The 17,416-nt window shown below is 53.2% G+C and overlaps 1 protein-coding gene across 1 annotated transcript in view; it reads left to right on the forward strand.

The window, feature by feature from the left end:
* Positions 1-896: 896 nt before the first annotated feature.
* The window catches only part of KLHL29 (kelch like family member 29), a 282,334-nt gene continuing 265,814 nt past the window's right edge, over positions 897-17,416 (forward strand). The window contains 1 exon segment of the mRNA XM_028517023.2: positions 897-1,479. The gene's annotated coding sequence lies outside the window, so the exon portion shown is untranslated.

A 17,416-nucleotide genomic window follows, 5' to 3' on the forward strand; every position in this document is an offset into this window, starting at 1 on the left:
GGAGAAGTCAGGGGATTAAACACCAGATCTAGAGAGTTAGCAGGTCTTGAAACGGGTGCTGAAATGAAAGTTCTGGCGCAGAGGAGCAGCCTTCCTTGGGGGCCGCGGCGGGCCTCCAGCCCTCCTCCCAGGGCTGAAGCCAGGGTCTGTGTGGACGGGACGTGGGGACACAGAAGTGGTGGGACGAAGAAAGTCCGTGCCGACTGCGCGAAGGCTTGGGGGTGGAGGGCTGGTCAGTGCAGACCCGCAAGGCTGGTGTGGCCAGAGCGGGGGCGCTGGCTGACAGAGGGAGGTCGTGCGGACTCCAGAGGGTCGGAGTGAACCGGGAGGTCCACGAGCAAAGAGGAGTGGGCGCCGCCTGCAGAGGGTCGGCCGTCGGGATGCGCACGACCCGCCGTGGTCTTCAGAGATTTGGACCATTCCTGCTCCTCTCCGTGGCTGCGGTGTCAGAGGGAGGGCGGAAACTGAACGGCGATCGGACTTTTCGTTCTCAAACTTTTCTGCCAGTTTCCTCAGGTGTCGGGAGCAGACGGAGAGCTCCCCTCCGTCCAGTCCCCCAACCCCGGACCGGCGGGGCGGGCGGCCGGGGCCGAGCGGCCGAGGCACGCGCCGCGCATCTGCGGGCGCGGCCCCCGCGCCGGCGAGCCGGGAGCCACGGCAGGGGGGCGGGGGCGGCGGACCTACGCGGACACACCCGCCAGCACTCAGCCCCGGCCCGGCGCGCGGCTGCGGGGGATCCCTGGGGCCCGGGTAGCAGCGCCCTGTGCCCGGCCGGGGGCGCCCCGCCTCCCCTACCCGCCACCCCCGCCCACTCGGGCGTCGGTGATTGGCTCCGCCCGCCCCTGGCTGCGCGCCGAAGCCCGCCTCCCTCTCAGCTAAAGCAGACGGTCCCCGAAGCGGAGCGAGCCAGAAGGGAGCATGGTCCCCGCGCCGCGGCCGCGCCAGCCTCCGCGCCGCCGCCGCCGCCGTCCCCGCCGCCGCGGACCCAGCTGCAGTTCCAGCCCCGGCCCCGGCCCCGCAGCGCCCGCCAGCAGCTCCGGCGGCCGCAGATCCTGAACGCAGCCCCCGCCCGGAGCCCGAGCCCAGAGCCCGGAGCTAGCCCGGCCCCGCGGCCGCCGCGGCTGCGGGGAGAGGGCGGGGGCGATGCTGCCGGAGCCGCCGCCGCCTCGGTGAGAGCCGCGCCGCGCCGCGCGTAGCCGCGCAGGCTGACAGGCGGAAGGACTGACTTCCCTCGCCGGGCATCCTCCCCGGGCTGCCGGGAGGCGGCGGCGGCGGAGGAGGAGGAGGAGGAGAAGGGGGAGAAAGGAAGAGCAGGAACGCGAGGAGGTGGACCTGGATCCGTTTCTCCCGGCCAGGACCCCAGCGGCCCCAGCTCCCGCTCCCCGCCGGCGCCGTCTGCTATCCACCAGCCCTCCTGCGCCCACCCGCGATCCCGGGCTCTCGACGCGTTGGGCCGGGGCCGGAGCCGCGCGGCAGGAGGTAAGAGCTAAGCTAGAGCGCCACGGATGCGGCGCCGCGGACCCGGGGTCCTGGCCGCTGTGCGGGGCCGCGCAGGGCTGGGGAGCGGGGCCCAAGAACCCGGAACGCTGGGCTCCGCTCCCGCGGCGGCGGCGGCGGCGGCGGCGGCGGCGGCGGCCAGGAGCCCCGGAGTCTGGACTCGCCAGGCTGCAGGAGCCCTTGCGCCTGCGCTGCTCCAGTGGGGGGAAAAAACGGGGGGAAAAAACTTCCTGCTCCCGATCGTAGGTGCACTGGGGCTGCCCCGGGCCAATGTCGCGGTGGTCGCGGATACTGGAAGCGAGTGACCTCCGGCCCCGGGGCAGTCCCTTGGCTGGGCCCGGCAGCGCGCGTCCCTCTCCAGGCCACCTCCCCCGAGAGAGGCCCAGGGCCCGGGCCGGGCTAGGGGCCAGGAGGAGGCACCCGAAGGCTGGACCCGGGGGGCGTCCGCGCACCCTGTCTTTGGGGAAGATGCGCGCCTCTGTGCAGTGAGAAGCCAGGCTGGGGCTTCTGCCCCTTCCCTTCCTCAGACCCCGCAGTTGGGAACCGGGTCTCTTTACTCAATCCCAAGTAACTTTCGAGGTAGAGGAGCTTGAAAACCATCGGGAGGGGACCCCGCACAGACCTTGTGGTGACCCTCCTTCCCTTAACACCCTGTGGGTGCCACCGTGTTGGGGGCAAAGGAGAGCGTACGCTGCTGGTGAGGATGTGGTGTCAGGTGGGGAGGGGTTGTTTATGTGTGGGATAGCGTGGACGCGGAGATGTGCAATGTGGGAGTGTAGATGCGCACCCTGACTGCCGCGGGGGGTGCGGGGTGGCCGAGGGCTCACGTCCCGGTCTCCAGGGCCTGGAGCGGGCCGAGGGTTGTCTGCAGTGGGTCGTAGCGCAGGTGAGGGCTCGGGTCGTCCCCGACTCCCGGCCCCGAGGGAGGGGCGCACTCGCCCGGTGCCCAGAGAGCAGAACGCAGAGCCGGGGTAGATCCGAGGCAGCTCGGGTCTGCGCTGGCCGGGGAAGGCGGTGACTCGTTGCCAGCCTGCTGCCGCTGTCACGCAGGAGGGGAAGGGGGCAAAGCGCGAGTCTCTGATGCCTGGGTCCTCCGGCGGAGAAGCCAGTTGTCATTCCCAGGCTCCGGAACCCCACGGGAGACGTGGTCAGTTGGCGGGTCCTGCCGCGGGTCCCCGGGGATGTGGATGGGTGAGGAGCCACCGCCTCTGCCATCGCTGCCGCTCTGCAAACGCTCGCCTCCCTCCCTACCGTGCTTGCGCCACAGCGCGCCCCGGGGCGAATCGTGGACGCAGGTATTTATGTAGCATTAGGCGAGACCTCGGCGCTGGAGGGAAGGCACCGCGGAGGCTGTGGAGCTGCGGCTGCCCGAGAAACTTCCACTTCGTCAGCTCAGGGACTTGCAGGCTCCGCTGCTGCAGGCTCCAGCCTCTTGTCGGCTGAGTTACGCTGGGATTTGGACTCCTCTTGCAGTGGCAGGTCTGTCCTGTGCACGACCGTCTTGACCCTAATTTCAGTCTCTTGGAAGTCGTCGGTCTCATCGCTACAGAGTCCTTCCCTCGCGCCGGGGCCTGACGTCTTACTCCGTCCGCTCTGGGAGGGCAGAGTTAAAGAATCATTTTGGGTTAGGACGCATGACAGCAGATTTAATTAGCACGCTTCGCTCCTGACGTTTAACCTTATAAAGTATAAGGGCCAGAAATGATACTGAGTGCACATAGAGCTAACTTTTCCACTCTTCGGGGGGGTCGGTGGCGAACGGTTATATAGATGGCTCGTCTTGAGACTGGTGAGAAATGTCTGAGATAAGTCATGCGTGAATACTTCACGGTGTGCACCTGGCTGGCCTGGGTGCATTTGAGTAAGTCACATATTCTAGATGCTGGTACAGGTACAACGTCGTGTGCCGCGGATGAATATAGGCTCTGACCCCCCATTGGTCTGAGTGCACTTGATTTGTCATCCTGCTATAAGTCAGGGAATTACTAGCATTTGTGCCCTTAAACTCTCTGTGAATTTAATGGCATTTCAATTGGTTTATGGGCTGCTGCATTTAGCCAATTCTAATAACTTTTCCAAACAAGCATCCAATAAACCATATTTGTCCATGATTAAGAAAAACATTTCCTCCCATGCCGTCTCTCCATCCCGAGCCCGGTTAACGGAGATTTATAGGTCTCCAACTTTCATCTGCGAGCCACCATCCCAACGAAATACCTGGAGTTGTACTGAAATAAAATATTCTATGGTAGCCATGGTAACAAATAGATTAAGGGTTATTGGTTTTCATCTGTATGTGATGAGGGAAGGAATCTAGTGTTGTGTCTTTTTAATTATGTTTCTAATGAGTGGTGGCCACACTGCACGTACTCGGCGTGGAAGGCAAGCAAGACTGAGAATCCGGTGTTGTGAGCGGTTTACTGGAACAAAGACTCCTGGTAGAGCCCCAGAGAATGACTTCTGCTAACTGCAGCTCCTCGTAACCAGAAAGCAAAGGCATGGAACCTTTCTTCTATTTCAAGTGGATGAGAATCGAGTCAGTTCCTTTAAGATTGAAAAAACAAACAAAAAAAAAAGGCATTTTGCTTTCAAGCTCTTATTAAATGCACCTTTTACATCCAGCCTCTGTTTTCTAGGAATAAACATGTTGGAAGTGTGGCTGTTGGTGTGGATGAGTGTTGCAGTTGTTATCAACACCTGTCAGTCTGACTGAGGCATATCATTAGTCTATTCAAATCTCGCCTATTTCAATATTCATGCATTTCCATGGTGATCCATTCCATCTTTGTTTACTTAGTCAACCTTATAAATCTTTGGCATCGATTTCAGTTGTGCCATCTCTTTTTCTTTCGTTTATCAATTGATTTGGCTGCAAATCATTCTGGTTGAAAGCATTCCCTTTTTTCCCCTTCTAGTTCCCAAAAGTTTACTCGGTTCCTCATTGCACACCGTTATAAAGGGGTTAAATTTTTTAATAGGCCCAGATGACACCTCTGAGGCTAATGTAGTTTTTTAGCATCTCATTTGACGTGTGTGTGTGTGTGCATGGGTATTTTTTTTTCTTCCTGCAGGCTTACAGTAAAGCTGCCTCGCTTTATTGCCCGGAGATATCAATCCAATCCAGCAGACTTGATTAGAGGTTTTCCTTCCTTCCCACCTTCCTTCCTTCTTTCCTCCTCCCCTCCCTTCTTTTTTTTTCCTATCCCATATGATTGAAGGATTTTTTCGTATGTGTTTTCAGTTATATTTGGCTCAGACAGATTTTAGGACTTTGTGTGTTGAAATGGGCCTGTTTTCTATGATCTCTTCTCCCCCAGTAGCAGCTCAAAGCAGAAGGTTCTGGAGCATCGGAGGGTTTCTCAAGTGCAGTGCATACATTTAGTCACAGCATCGAGTGTCCCTAGGATCAGAGTAACCTTGTAAGTTCCCTGAACAGGCAGTTTTGCATAAAGCGAGCGATGGTTTTGCTCGCCCGCTTTCAACTCTGCTTTCTAATGATCCAGGCCCGTGCTAATCACACCCTGTGTACTTCAGAAATATCAAGGCAGGCATTAGTACGCTGCTGACTTATTAGGATCAGGCGAAGTAATTGGAACACTTAAGTTCAAAGTCAGATGGAGAAATGGAATGATTACCCACCTTGTGATTCTATAATCAGTCAACTAAGTGTCTTCCTGGGTGTGGAGAGAGGAGGAGACACTGCGATGGGGAAATCCAGGCAGCGGCTGTGGCGGCCGAGGATACACCCGTGCAAAACTGACGTGGGACGACTGGAGAACACGAAGCCTCGTCACAGACAGAAAACCCCCCGAGACCCAAGTGTTTAGAATGTAAAGGGGTTCTGTAGTTCGTGCAGAAGGTATCATTTGTTCTTTCTCAGGAAATCAGGGGTCGTTTCCTAATATTCAAAAAAAAACAAATTCAGTAACAATCTCTGAAAACTTGCATTTGAAGAAATTTTACCAGGGAAATGGTCCTCATAATTCTGGTTAAGAAGGAAAAAGTGTGTCCAAATTCTTTTTTCTTTAAGGCTTTTCAAAAATTCATTTTCATGGAGAAGGGAAAGGAGGGAGAAAGAGAGAGACAGAAATATCAATGTGTGAGAGCAACATTTATCAGCTGCCTCCCATACACCTCCGGCACCTATCCCAACCGAAGACCGAACCTGCAACCCAGGCACCTGCCTTGACCGGCAACCTAACCAGCAGCCCAACCCCCTGAGCCACGCCAGTCAAGGCCTGTGTCAGACTATTTTTACCTGCTCGTTGGATTGGAAATACTGAGCTCAGGACAACTCAGAAGAGCAAAGTCTGTGTTTCTGCCTATAACAGCCACACGCTGACTTTCCAAGTCCTAGGTCAGGAAGGTCTGAACTTTCTTCAAGAAAATCACTTGAACACAGGGAGGCTGAAGCTGTGAATTAAGACGAGGCAAGTTGGAAGGGGCAGCACTGCTATTCATGAAATGCACTGGGTTGTCTTGGGGCATCTCCAGGTTTAGGGCAAAGAGGGAAGACCCTTCCTTTTCCAGGAGAGGACATCTGCCTGAAATTCAGATGGTTCGGAGACTCTCCCTCTGCAGCAGCCAATGGTGATGCAGACGCTAGAACAGAAATGGTCAGGGCCTGCGACACGAGGGGACCGGCTTTGGGCCAAGGTGTCCACTCCCCAAACATTTAACGGTTGTCATTGGCCCTACAAGTGTCACTTTTTTTTAAAGATTTTGTTTATTTATTTTTAGAGAGGGAAGGGAGGGAGAAAGAGAGAGAGAGAGATATCAATGTGCAGTTGCTGGGGGCCGTGGCCTGCAACCCAGGCATGTGCCCTGACTGGGAATCGAACCTGCGATGCTGTGGTTCGCAGCCCACGCTCAATCCACTGAGCTACGCCATCCAGGACTCAAGTGTCACTTTTTAGTAACTATTTTATAGAGTTGAAAATTTTAAATCGTTGTTTCTTTTAAGGATATATATATACACATATAGACACAAATGTGTATTCCGTCACTTTTATCTCTTTGTTTAAATTACGGTTTAAAAGCCCACATAGACATAAAGTTTACCATCTTTACCATTTTCAGTATACAGTTCAGTAATATTAATATTCACATTGTGTGCAATTTGGATACCCAGGATTTTTCCGTCATGCAAACTGAAACTCTCTACCCGTTACCCATCAGCTGCCCATCTCCCCTCCTCCGAGTCCCTGACAACCACCTTTCTACTTTCCTTTTTTACGCATTTGGCTACTTTAGATGCCTCCTGTAAGTGGAATCTTGCAGCGAACGTGGGTGTGTGAATATCTCTTCCAGGTCCTGCTTTCAGTTCTTTTAAACACGCACCCGGGAGCGGGATGGCTGTATGCTGACACTCCGCCTGCTCACGCATGACACGGATCCTCTGTGTAGGAGCCCCGGTGAAAACGCAGTTAACGGAGCACAGAGAAAGAATGCCGTCGATGTGACTGACGTTTGCCCTTCCCTTCCCGTGTGTGCGTTTCCTCGAACGTGTCTCCAGTCCCTTCACACTTGGCTTTTAAACGGGCCTGCCAGGGCCGCTGCGACACTGCCGAGCGGATGAAGACGCGGGGCCTAGTGTCGGAGTTGAAGTCTGGCCACGGTGCCTGCCGGCTGTGTGACCTTGGAAAGATGGTTGATCTCAGGAAGCTTCAGTTTTCATCCTTGTTTTAGGAACATGGAGGGAATAACCGTGGCTGAGATAACCCTGGTAAAAGCTGCACGACCGTGTCTGACCCGGAGAGATGCTTTAGAACGTGCTCCAGAAAGGAGAGCTTTGGGGGAAGTCGTAGCAATAGGGAGAGGCCGCGGCGACCCCGGAGACCTCGGAAGCCGTAGACGCCCCTCCGGGCCCCTCCCGTTAAATCTGATCGGGAGCATTTTCACGGCGTGGCGGAGTCTGTGTATTGTCTTTCCTGAGTCTGGTTATCAGCACTTATTCTGAAACGCGGAAGAGATTTGCATCACAATTGCAACAGTTAAAAATATCCTTGAGTGGATTTGATGTATGAACTTTTCATTCCATTTCCAGTGTCATAATTTTAGAGTTGATGTGGATTTTGGAGGTCAGCTAATCCACCTATTAGTCACTCACCAAACATGTATCAAGCCCCAGGCTATTAATGCAATAATAATTAATAATTATATTAATATGATATAGTTAATAATAATAGCATCCAGTTATGGCTACCCACTCGATTTTCATACCTTACATATATTATCTGTAATCCTCATATCAACACAGCGAGGTAGGGGTGGATAATCCACATTTTACACGTGAAGATGAGACTCAGAAAGGTAACCAACTGGGCTGAGGCCACAGTCTGGCCACACTGTACAGCCGGGTTTGAACCGGGGTCCTCCAGCTCCCCGTCTGGCTGCCTTGTCCTGTGTGTGTGTGTGTGTGTGTGTGTGTGTGTGTGTGTTTCCGCTCCTCCAGAGCGGGGCTCAGTGCACTGGCACCACTTCACGTTGCCCGTTAGGTGCCAGATACTGCCGCGTCTGTGCCAACGAACGTTTTAAATAATTCTCTTAGGGGGGAGGTAAGCTGACGTAAGAACATTTCCCAGGTCTGACCAACGACGCATCCTGCCTTTGGATGTGCCTACCTGCTCCCGTTCACTCCGGTTCCTAGAAGGCTAATGAGAAAAACTTTTAGATGCTTGGAGTCGCTTCTGTTTCCACCCTGAGCCGGTGTAATAAATAAGTAGCAAATTAAAGAGCAGAAGCAATGTAGAAAGGATTAAGGTTATATCCAGGGATGACTGAAGGCTGATCTGGGCTTGTTCACTCCTGAATCCCCAGTGCCCGGCACAAACCTCTTTAGTAAAAATGTTTGCCTGGACGGGTTAATGCCCAGAGTCAGTGTCGGGGAGTAGACATCAAAGCCCATGCGTTGGATTCCCCGCCCCCTCCCCCCCCACACACACACACTCCATGGCTGTGTACTTGTCTGTTCGTGGTGTTCCATTGTGTGGCATTTTAGATGCTGAATTTGGCCATACGTGTCTGTTACAAATGCCTGTTGATGAATTCTAACCAATCTAAATGGAATCTTCTAGGATTTATGACTTGATGCTTCGAAGACTAATTTTCTCCGAGCTTCTTCATCCCCGTGATAACTTGAATCTCTTTGACACTTTCGAGGGTCGACGCCAAGTCCGTCCTTCACGTCACGCGCTCACTTGCAAGGTGCCGTCCCTGCTCGGATTTTTAAGTGTTTGGTATTTCACAGAAGCATTGTTTTAAGTAAAATGACGCCCCAGAAATTATATGGATCACCATGGAAGGGCAAGAACGCTGCATTTTCCAACTTCAGTCTTGTATTTATTTAGGGGGTTTTTGTTTGTTTGTTTTGGTTTTGGTTTTGGTTTTTGTGTTGGAGAAGGGCAGAGGGTGTGAATAAAGGCTGGGGCAGACCTCACAAAGAGGCGTTTGCTCCCTGCTTTAACTCTCCCAGCCCTGGTTCAGCCAGGTAGTGACCTCTGCAGTCTCCTCTGCCGTCTGAAACCCACCGGGAGAAGGGCTTGGTTGCAGTGCCTGGGGCCAAACCTGTGACTAAATGACGGCCCAGGAAATGCAAGGCCAGGGTTCCACTGCAGAGGGCAGCTGTCCCCCAGTTGGCAAAGGCTGTTCCTGTGTGCTTGCCTGCCCGGGGTCCTCCCCTTCCCCCTGCCCTCCTCCCAGGTTGTGTGTACCCTATAAAGGTAAAATCAGGAGTGAGACTTCCTTTTTCCTTTTTTTTTTAAAGGTAATACTGTTTTGTTGTGTTTTAAAAAATTTTTTAAATATGTGCATTAATTTTAGAGAGAAAGGGAGGGGGATTAAAAAAAAAATCAGTGTGAGAGAGAAACATTGATTGATTGCCTCCCATACATGCCCCAACTGGGGATCAAACCTGTGCCCCAAGTGTGTACCCTGACCAGGAATTGAACCCCCAACCTTGTGGTGTCCAGGACAATGCTCCAACCAACTGAGTCACACTGGCAAGGGCAAGGTTTCCTTTTTCTTAATGCATCCAAACAAACTCTTGGAAGCAGGGTAGATTGGGCACGGGGGGCGGGGCGGGGGGGGCATCGCATGCACCGAGCAAAGAGCAGACGAGAGGACTCTCTATCTGGGTCTTGTGACAAGCAAAAGCGGTGGCCGTTGTGTGGTCTGTCCAGCCCACAACGGGATAGCCATTTCAGGTGGGCTCCGAAGGGGGCACCTGCCCTGCATTCATGTGCATCCCCTGTGCTCTCCAGGATACTGAGTGAGAGCCACAGGGTCTGAGTTCGGGGACCCCATGCCCACGTGGACCTTGTGGCCATTGACAGCAGTTCTGCACCATGTTTGACCTCCTGAGATACGGGTGGGTTATTCCGCCACTGAATTAGCCTATTGGGTCCATGTGAAGAAATGTAAGATGGCCATGCCCTGGTCCCGGCTTTCTGAACCAAAAGCAGGAGCCACCGAATTTGGGGAGTGAAACACCACATTTGGAAGCTGGGTCGGTAGGACCCGGAGGCGGCCCTCGCGGTGTGTGTGCCTGCGTGTGCGCGGCCAGTCTGGCTCACAAAGAGCCCGCTCTGAGACGAGTGCTGTAATCTATTCGGTTCATGCTGTTCCAACCAGCTTTAATCATCACAACTTGAATATTATTCAAACTGTGAAAGGAACATATTTCTTGCAGAAGCCTAGGTGTGCCAAGTGGAAGTGCCAAAGCTTCTCCATTTACCCATCTATGACAACATGTTGCTCAAAAAAAAAAAAAAAAAAGGAACACCTGGACTGTGTCATGCAATGTGGGGAAGCTGCCTTTCTCCACAGTCAAATGGCACTAAGGTTTTAAATGTCCTCCTTTCCACCCACCCCAGAGGAGAAAAATGACTTTCACAGAAGCCGTGCTTCGTGGAGGTCACCACCTCTCTTGTGAATTAATGGAACATCTCCCACCCACCGGCCCCAGGTGTCTGACGGGGTCCGCTCTGCACCCCTGCAGGAGGAGTCTGGCAGTGCTGGACCCCCAGGGCCCCCTGGAAGGAGGGAATATGCATTGTGTGGCCTGGAGGCACTGGGGACTGGGACACGAGGGGAAGGTCCTGGGCAGCCCCGGAGAGACTTAGAAGGGAGAGACTACAACCGGCCTTGTCACCCGAGGATAAAGACACCCAACCTGTCACCCTGTGACAGGGGCCCAGCCCTGGGTTTCCGGATGACGCCGCCTGCCTTGTCCCCAGGCTCTCTCCCTCATACCCCTGGTGAGAAGGGCATCCCAGAGCCACCTCCCGGCTCAGGCGCCCACCCAGAAATATAACGCTTGTCTCCTAGATTCTGCAGAAAGCACCGAAAGCCATCTTTGTTGGGGAGGATTCCTGGGGGAGGCTGGAGAGGGGGTGGGCACTCGCTGAACTGTGAAGTCACGGTTCGAGAGCTGTCACCGTCGGCTGCTTTTATTCCGGGAACGTCTCCCAGGATGCCTGCTCTTCAGGAACGGTTTTTGGTGTCCTGAACGGACACCCAGGCCGGATGGAGCTCCCTGGGCCTTAGGCAAAGAGGGGGCCCCTGTGCTGCACGTGACCCGTGAGCCGCTGGCGTGGGGCCTGGGGTGGGGCGTGTGAGATAGGCAGGTAGGGACTGAGTGTGGGCCGGTGCGGAGGGCAAGACCTGGTTCTGGGTCCCGCACACAGTTACAGTGAAAACGTATCTACGTGCAGCCCAACAACAGAAAAACAGCCTGATTTAAAAATGGGCAAAGGGGTTGAATGGACAGTTCTCCGAAGAAAAAATGCCAAGAACCGATGAGCCCATGGAAAGATGCTGGGCGCCACCCTGATCGTCCAGAAAGTGCAAGTGAAAACCACAATGAGATACCTCTTTACACCCTTAGGGTGAGTGTTGTGAAAACAAACAGAAAGTCACGACTGTTGGTGTGGATGCGGAGAATCTGGAGCCATTATGCTGTTGGTGGGAATGTCAGATGGTGTGACCGCCACAGAAAACAGGACGGCAGTTCCTCAAAAAAAATTAAACATAGAATTACCGCATAATCCAACAGTGCTCCTTCTGGGTAGGCACCCGAAGGAAGGGATAGCGGCCCCGGCTGGCGTAGCTCAGTGGATTGAGCTCGGGCTGCAAACCAAAGTGTCGCAGGTTCGATTCCCAATCAGGGCACATGCCTGTGTTGCAGGCCATGGCCCCCAGCAACCGCACATTGATGTTTCTCTCTTTCTCCCACCCTTCCCTCTCTAAAAATAAATAAATAAATAAAATCTTAAAAATAAAAGAAGAAGAAGAAGGGATACCAAGGACTCCCATGGGTATTTATACACCCGTGTCGATAGCAGCAGTGTTCACAGCAGCCGAAATGTGGAAGTGTCCGAAGCGTTCATCAGTGGATGAACGGATAAAAAAATGTGCCATATACACACAATGAAGCGATATCCGGCCTTAAGAAGAAAGGGAATTCTGACACATGCTACAACACGGCTGAGCATTAATGACATGGTGCTAAGTGGAATAAGCCAGCCACAAAGAAAGAGAGATGTGGTGGGATTCCATGTGCAGGAGGTCCATCCAGTTCACGAAGACCAGGCAGGAGGATGGTCGCCAGGGGCTGGGCCGAGGGGTGGGGAGTTGCTGCTCCGTAGGTGGGGAGGGGAGGGGGGGGGGGGGGGGGAGGGTCTGGAGGTGGCTGGTGCGGATGGTCGCGCAGCAAGGCGGACACACTGCTGCTGCCGGACTGCACACCTAAATGGTTAGATGATAAGTTTTAGGTTATATTTTTGCCACAGTAAGAAGGAGGGATGGATGGAGGGAGGGAAGGAGGGGAAGAGAAAGAAAAGAAGAAAAGGAAAAGAAAAAGAAAAGAAAAAAGAAAAGAAAAGACTTCTAAACATATTCCAAACCAGTTCTAATTTTTTAAACAATTTGCTTACGGGGAGAAAAGGCATCAACAACTCTTCCCGGGCACTGGCTGTGTACCTAGCCTTGTGCTGGGCGTTGTTTGTTTATTTTATTAGTGTATAACCATTGAGGCAATTCAGTAAAATCCACAGATCTTAAATGTTCAGTCCACTGAGTTTTGACCATTGTTTATACCTGTGTAGCCACCATCCAAAACAAAACACAACACATGTCCATCACCCCGGAAAGTTTCCTGTGACCCTCTCCATGTCACCCCCGACCACTTTCCGGTAGGTTGGCTTTGCCTGCTCTTGACTTTGGTCTGAACCGAAACGTGTGCGTGCGTGCCCTTCCGTGCCCAGCCGGGCTCGCTCCGCGTGCCGCATCTACCACGCATCCGTGCTGACACGTGTCGCAGTCGTTTGTTCTTCATCGCTGAGTGGTATTCCACAGCATGTTCCGCCCTTGGCGTGCCCCTTCTCCTGTGGATGGGCGCCGGTCGGCACTGTGTTCGGAGACAGCCAGCAGTGAGGACGTTAGCTGGCCGCCTGGGACAGTCCCCACAGGGTGGGCGTGTCGTGGAAGGTCTCACTGCTGGGCGTTGTCCTGCTCGGCTGGCTACACGCCCTGAGTTGAACGGTCCCCAGGTGATGGTGGCCCTCTAGTGATTTACTTTAGAAACATGACATCCGCCAGGCCAGGCCCATGTGCTACTGCTGAACAGATCCCGCCCCCCCGCCCCTGAAGGCTCATCCCACGGGAGGCCGTCTCTGTCAGGAGGCTGCTCGGTGGCTCTGCTCTGAGCGCAGGAGGTTGCTGGGTGGCCTTGGAGCCGCCGTCTTTGAGCTGTGTCTGCACCGTCCCCTGCTCCGGGGGTCACCCCCAGAACTGCCCAGATGCCCGTGGGGCAGGGGGTAGGGGCTGAGTACCATTCCCTCGGGGCAAGGCTGGGGTGGCCAGTCCCCAGCCCCGTCCCGTGTCCTCTGGTTTGGAGCTGCAGGGCCGGTTGGTCAGCCTGTTGTTTCTGCAGCCGTGTTGATGCCTTTGGTCTGAGACGGAAGTGTGAGCGCTAGTCTTTCTCGACGGTTAGTTCGTGCGCTGTTGCGGCCCGTCCTCCGGTGAGTCTGTAGACTGACCCTGAGCTCAGTGTCCCCATTCCCACGTTGCTGGGCAGTGTCTCGTGTCAGGAAGTAGGCCTCACAGTAAGAGCCGTGACCTTCACGGCCGGTTAGATCTGGGCTCCATACCCTAGCAGGGCCACCTGGAAATGACGAGATGTTAGGCAAGTCACTTCACCTCTTGGGACCTAGTGACAGGACGCTAATAATAGCTTTGCTGTCCCATGTACTGCCTGGAACAGGCCAGTTAGGGGTGTTGGGGGTGGGAGGGTAATACCTGTCTTCCAGGAACTCAGACAAAATCCATCAGTGTGAAAGCCGAATTCAGTTGCTTCCCCTAGCTCCCCATTCCCAGGCAGTGACTCACCGCATGGCATAGGTAACACGAGTGGAGAGTGTGTGTGTGTGGCACCTTGGAGTGTCACTGCCCTGGGGGGAGCAGTGGACCCTGACTGAGGTAGGCAGTGGTCATTGGGAAGCCCTGAGGATCAAGGAGAATTTGGAGGACCCCAAGAGTGGGTGGATGTGTAGTGGTCTCCCTCCGTCTGTTCGGGAGCATCACTCTGTAGCCCTGGCCCCCTGCCCAAATCCATCCGCTCACAAGTTCAACACAGCTAACAACCTGCCCTCCCCTGTGAGAGGTCATGGGAAGACCTAGAGTGGTTTGCACGGTGATTTCTAGAAGATGCGCTGCTCTGAATTCACCTCTAAGAGACGTCAGTGGTACAGCTCAGGGGCATGCATGAGCCTCGTGACCATGGCTCGTGGGATGGAGGAACGGAGTGGAGTATGGGCTCCCTCTCAGCTGGCCAGGGTCTGATGAAACATGCCTGCCCATGGGGGGCACGGGGAGCCACATCCCTGATGTGGCTAGAGAGTGCAGTGTTGACAGAGGGACCGTTAGCTGGCTCCAAGGAGCCACTCTGGGGCCAGGCTGAGCCCTCCCTTCGTTCCCCTCCCCCTTTTCTTCTCTAGAAGGCTCACGCATCTCTCTGTCCAGTTCGGATCCTGCCTGTCCTTCACGGCTGCCTCCAGGAAGACCCCCCACCTGTGGGGATCACTGGACCCAGGTTCTCCACATGACTGCTTCATAAGGTCCCTGACCACGTGCTCCTGGGGGAATGACCTCCTCACCTTCTGTGTATGTTCCTTTAATGACTCTCCTCTAAGGGCCGGGCCGATGCTGGGCACGTGTCACCGTGTGAACAAGGAAGGCCTGGAAAAGGGGAATGCCCCCTCGGGCTTGCCAGGCAGAGGCAGGGCTGGGACGAGAGCCCCAGATCCTGGAACGTGGGAAAAGCCTCACGAACCGTGCGAGGAGGGGCAGGAGCGAGGGCTCTGGCTGGAGGATCCACTCGTGGGATCCTGGGTGCTGTTTCAAGCTGTTCTGGGCAGAGAAGTGAAAACCCCGCGGGATTCTCTCTCTGTGTGTTGCTGCGTGTCAGCTGGAAGCAGAGATGATTTCCTGAAATGTGTGACTGGGGGAGAGGCCCCTTGGCCAGGGTGTGAAATATCTGTACACCCAGATCTGAGCCACAAAACCACGGGTCTTTGCTCCGTCTTACCGTGCACCACACACAGACCGGTCCAGGAGGCGAACCTGTGTGCTCGTCTGAGGTCTGTGGGCCCCGGGGGTCTTCGGGGAGAGCCCAGCCTGTGTTTGGCTCCCAGGTTTTGCCTGTGTCCGCCCACCGCCATCCTCTTTCTTTCCCTCGCCCCCACCCTCAGGTCCGTGTTTCCCCTCCGCCCAGCTGTGCACTGCCCAGGCTGGCTCTTGTGGGGAAGGCCTGTCCGTGGGCACCTGTGTGAGCGCTCGGGGGAGCGGGCAAGAAAGGCAGCAGGGACACCCTTCCTGTCCTGTCTCCTGACCAGAAAACCGTAAGGAAAAATACCAAACACCTCTCTGGAGACCGAGAACAAAATGTCTAAAGCGACTTACTTTATCATGAGTTGGCTTATTTGAAAAGATGGTTTTTAAGAAGGAAACCTAGTTCATTAAAAGAAATTAGGGATATATTTACTATAACAACAAGTATATATAAACAAAAAAAAGAAAAATTGAAAATATGATGTTATCAGTAGTCATCTTTCTGCTTTTAAATTCTGCAGATTTTAAAAAATAATCAGCCTATTTTTCATAGTGGGAAAAAGAAAAACTTGTTTCATGAATAAGGCCAAGAAATTTAACTATAATAAGGTTAACTTTTGCCACCTGCAAAAAGTGTATATTTTGTGTATATGCCCACAAAAATGTGATGAAAACATAAAAAGAGTAGACCGTAATGTGGAAGAAATTTTCAAACAACCAGTGTTTAAAAGGGAGAAAAGAACAGAATCGTTTCATATAATTCTGTATCAAATATCCCCCACTGTGACTCTCGGACTCACCTTAAAGGAGCCATTCTCTCGGGGCCCCTTTCATCCCGGGGAGCCTGCAGGGTCTGAGACCGGGAGGCTGGGGAGCTTTCTCCTGAAGGCAGCTGAGCTGCAGCCGCCTTTACAGCCAGCCTCGGCGAACGCAGTGGCAGCTCCTCAAATAACTGTGCCCCCAAGTGGTCGCTCGGACCTGTAAATTACAATACTGGGTTGGCCAAAAAGTCCCTTTCGTTTTTTCCGTAAAATAAAAGACACATTTTTCATTTTCACCAGTAACTTTATTGATTTGGGTATTTTGAGTATGTCAGCTATCTCCTGGGCGGTATAATGTTGATTGTTCTCAAGTAATGTCTCGATTTGGTCGCTGTCAGCTTCAACTGGTCTACCTGACTGTGGAGCATCGTCCAGTGAGACATCTCCAGCATGAAACTTTGCAGACCACTTTTTGACATGTCCAATCAGTCACAGGACCTTTTCCATACATGCACAAATTTGGGGGGGTTTCAGTTGCATTTTTACCTTTCTTGACACAGTAAAGCATAATAGGCCCAAAATGTGGCATATTTTCCTCCATCTTCAATATTAAAATGGCTACCCAAAAACTCACCAATGTTGATAAGCTTTTTTTAAATGCATGCTGATGTGACAGCCTGTCACAATACAATCTCACAAAATTGTTTCCAAGTGAAAGACAACTGAGCGCCACTACAGACATCTTAAGGAAGGAAACAAACAAACAAACTTTTTGGCCAACCCATCAGAAAGGTTGCAATTAACCAGGTCCTGGAAAACAGGGCAACTTTTTTATCATCACCCAGAATCAGCTACAGATTAATAATGAGGAAGACAACACCCAACACAAAGAAGTGAGAAAGGAAGGAAAAAAGAAAGAAACCCAAATTGCTGTGTGTGTGTGGAGGAGGGGGGGTGTTTCCAGGGGCAAAGGGGCCTGGCCAAGAGGGCTGTGGATGTCTGTGGGCAGAGCCCTCCTGAGATCCTAGGGACTTTGCTTCTCTTTCTCAGGGGTGCCCGCCCGTGCCTTTGCCGGCCCGTTCTCTCTGCCGCAGTAGTTCTACGGGAGCCTCCTTGGTAGTCTGCCAGTGGCTGTAAGTGCAGAGAGAATTGTGGTTTAATAGAAGGCTTTACCTCTGGTACAGATTTAAATTGAGGAAGAAACTTTTTGTTCCTCTGCCACAGTGAAATGCATTTTGCTTCTTGTGAAATGCTGGTGATTACAAGCTCATCTTACATAATTTTATTGTTTTCAATTGCTGCCTGTCAATCTCAGGTGATGGTTTCTTGGGAGCAGAGAGGAGGCAGATTCTGGGAATGATAGAAAAAAAAAAGTCACCCAGTCATTAGCAAATCATACAGAAGTTTCGGAAGGAGAGTAATTATCCTTGTGATGTGCTGTTTAAGATAATCAGAACTTGCATTGCTAAGTGAGACACACAGAAGTGAATTGAATACTGTTTAATGGCCTTTTAGAAAATGTACTTGCACTTGAACAAAGGCTTGATGTT

The sequence above is a fragment of the Phyllostomus discolor genome, chromosome 6, assembly GCF_004126475.2.
Source record: "Phyllostomus discolor isolate MPI-MPIP mPhyDis1 chromosome 6, mPhyDis1.pri.v3, whole genome shotgun sequence".
NCBI classification, from domain to species: domain Eukaryota; kingdom Metazoa; phylum Chordata; class Mammalia; order Chiroptera; family Phyllostomidae; genus Phyllostomus; species Phyllostomus discolor.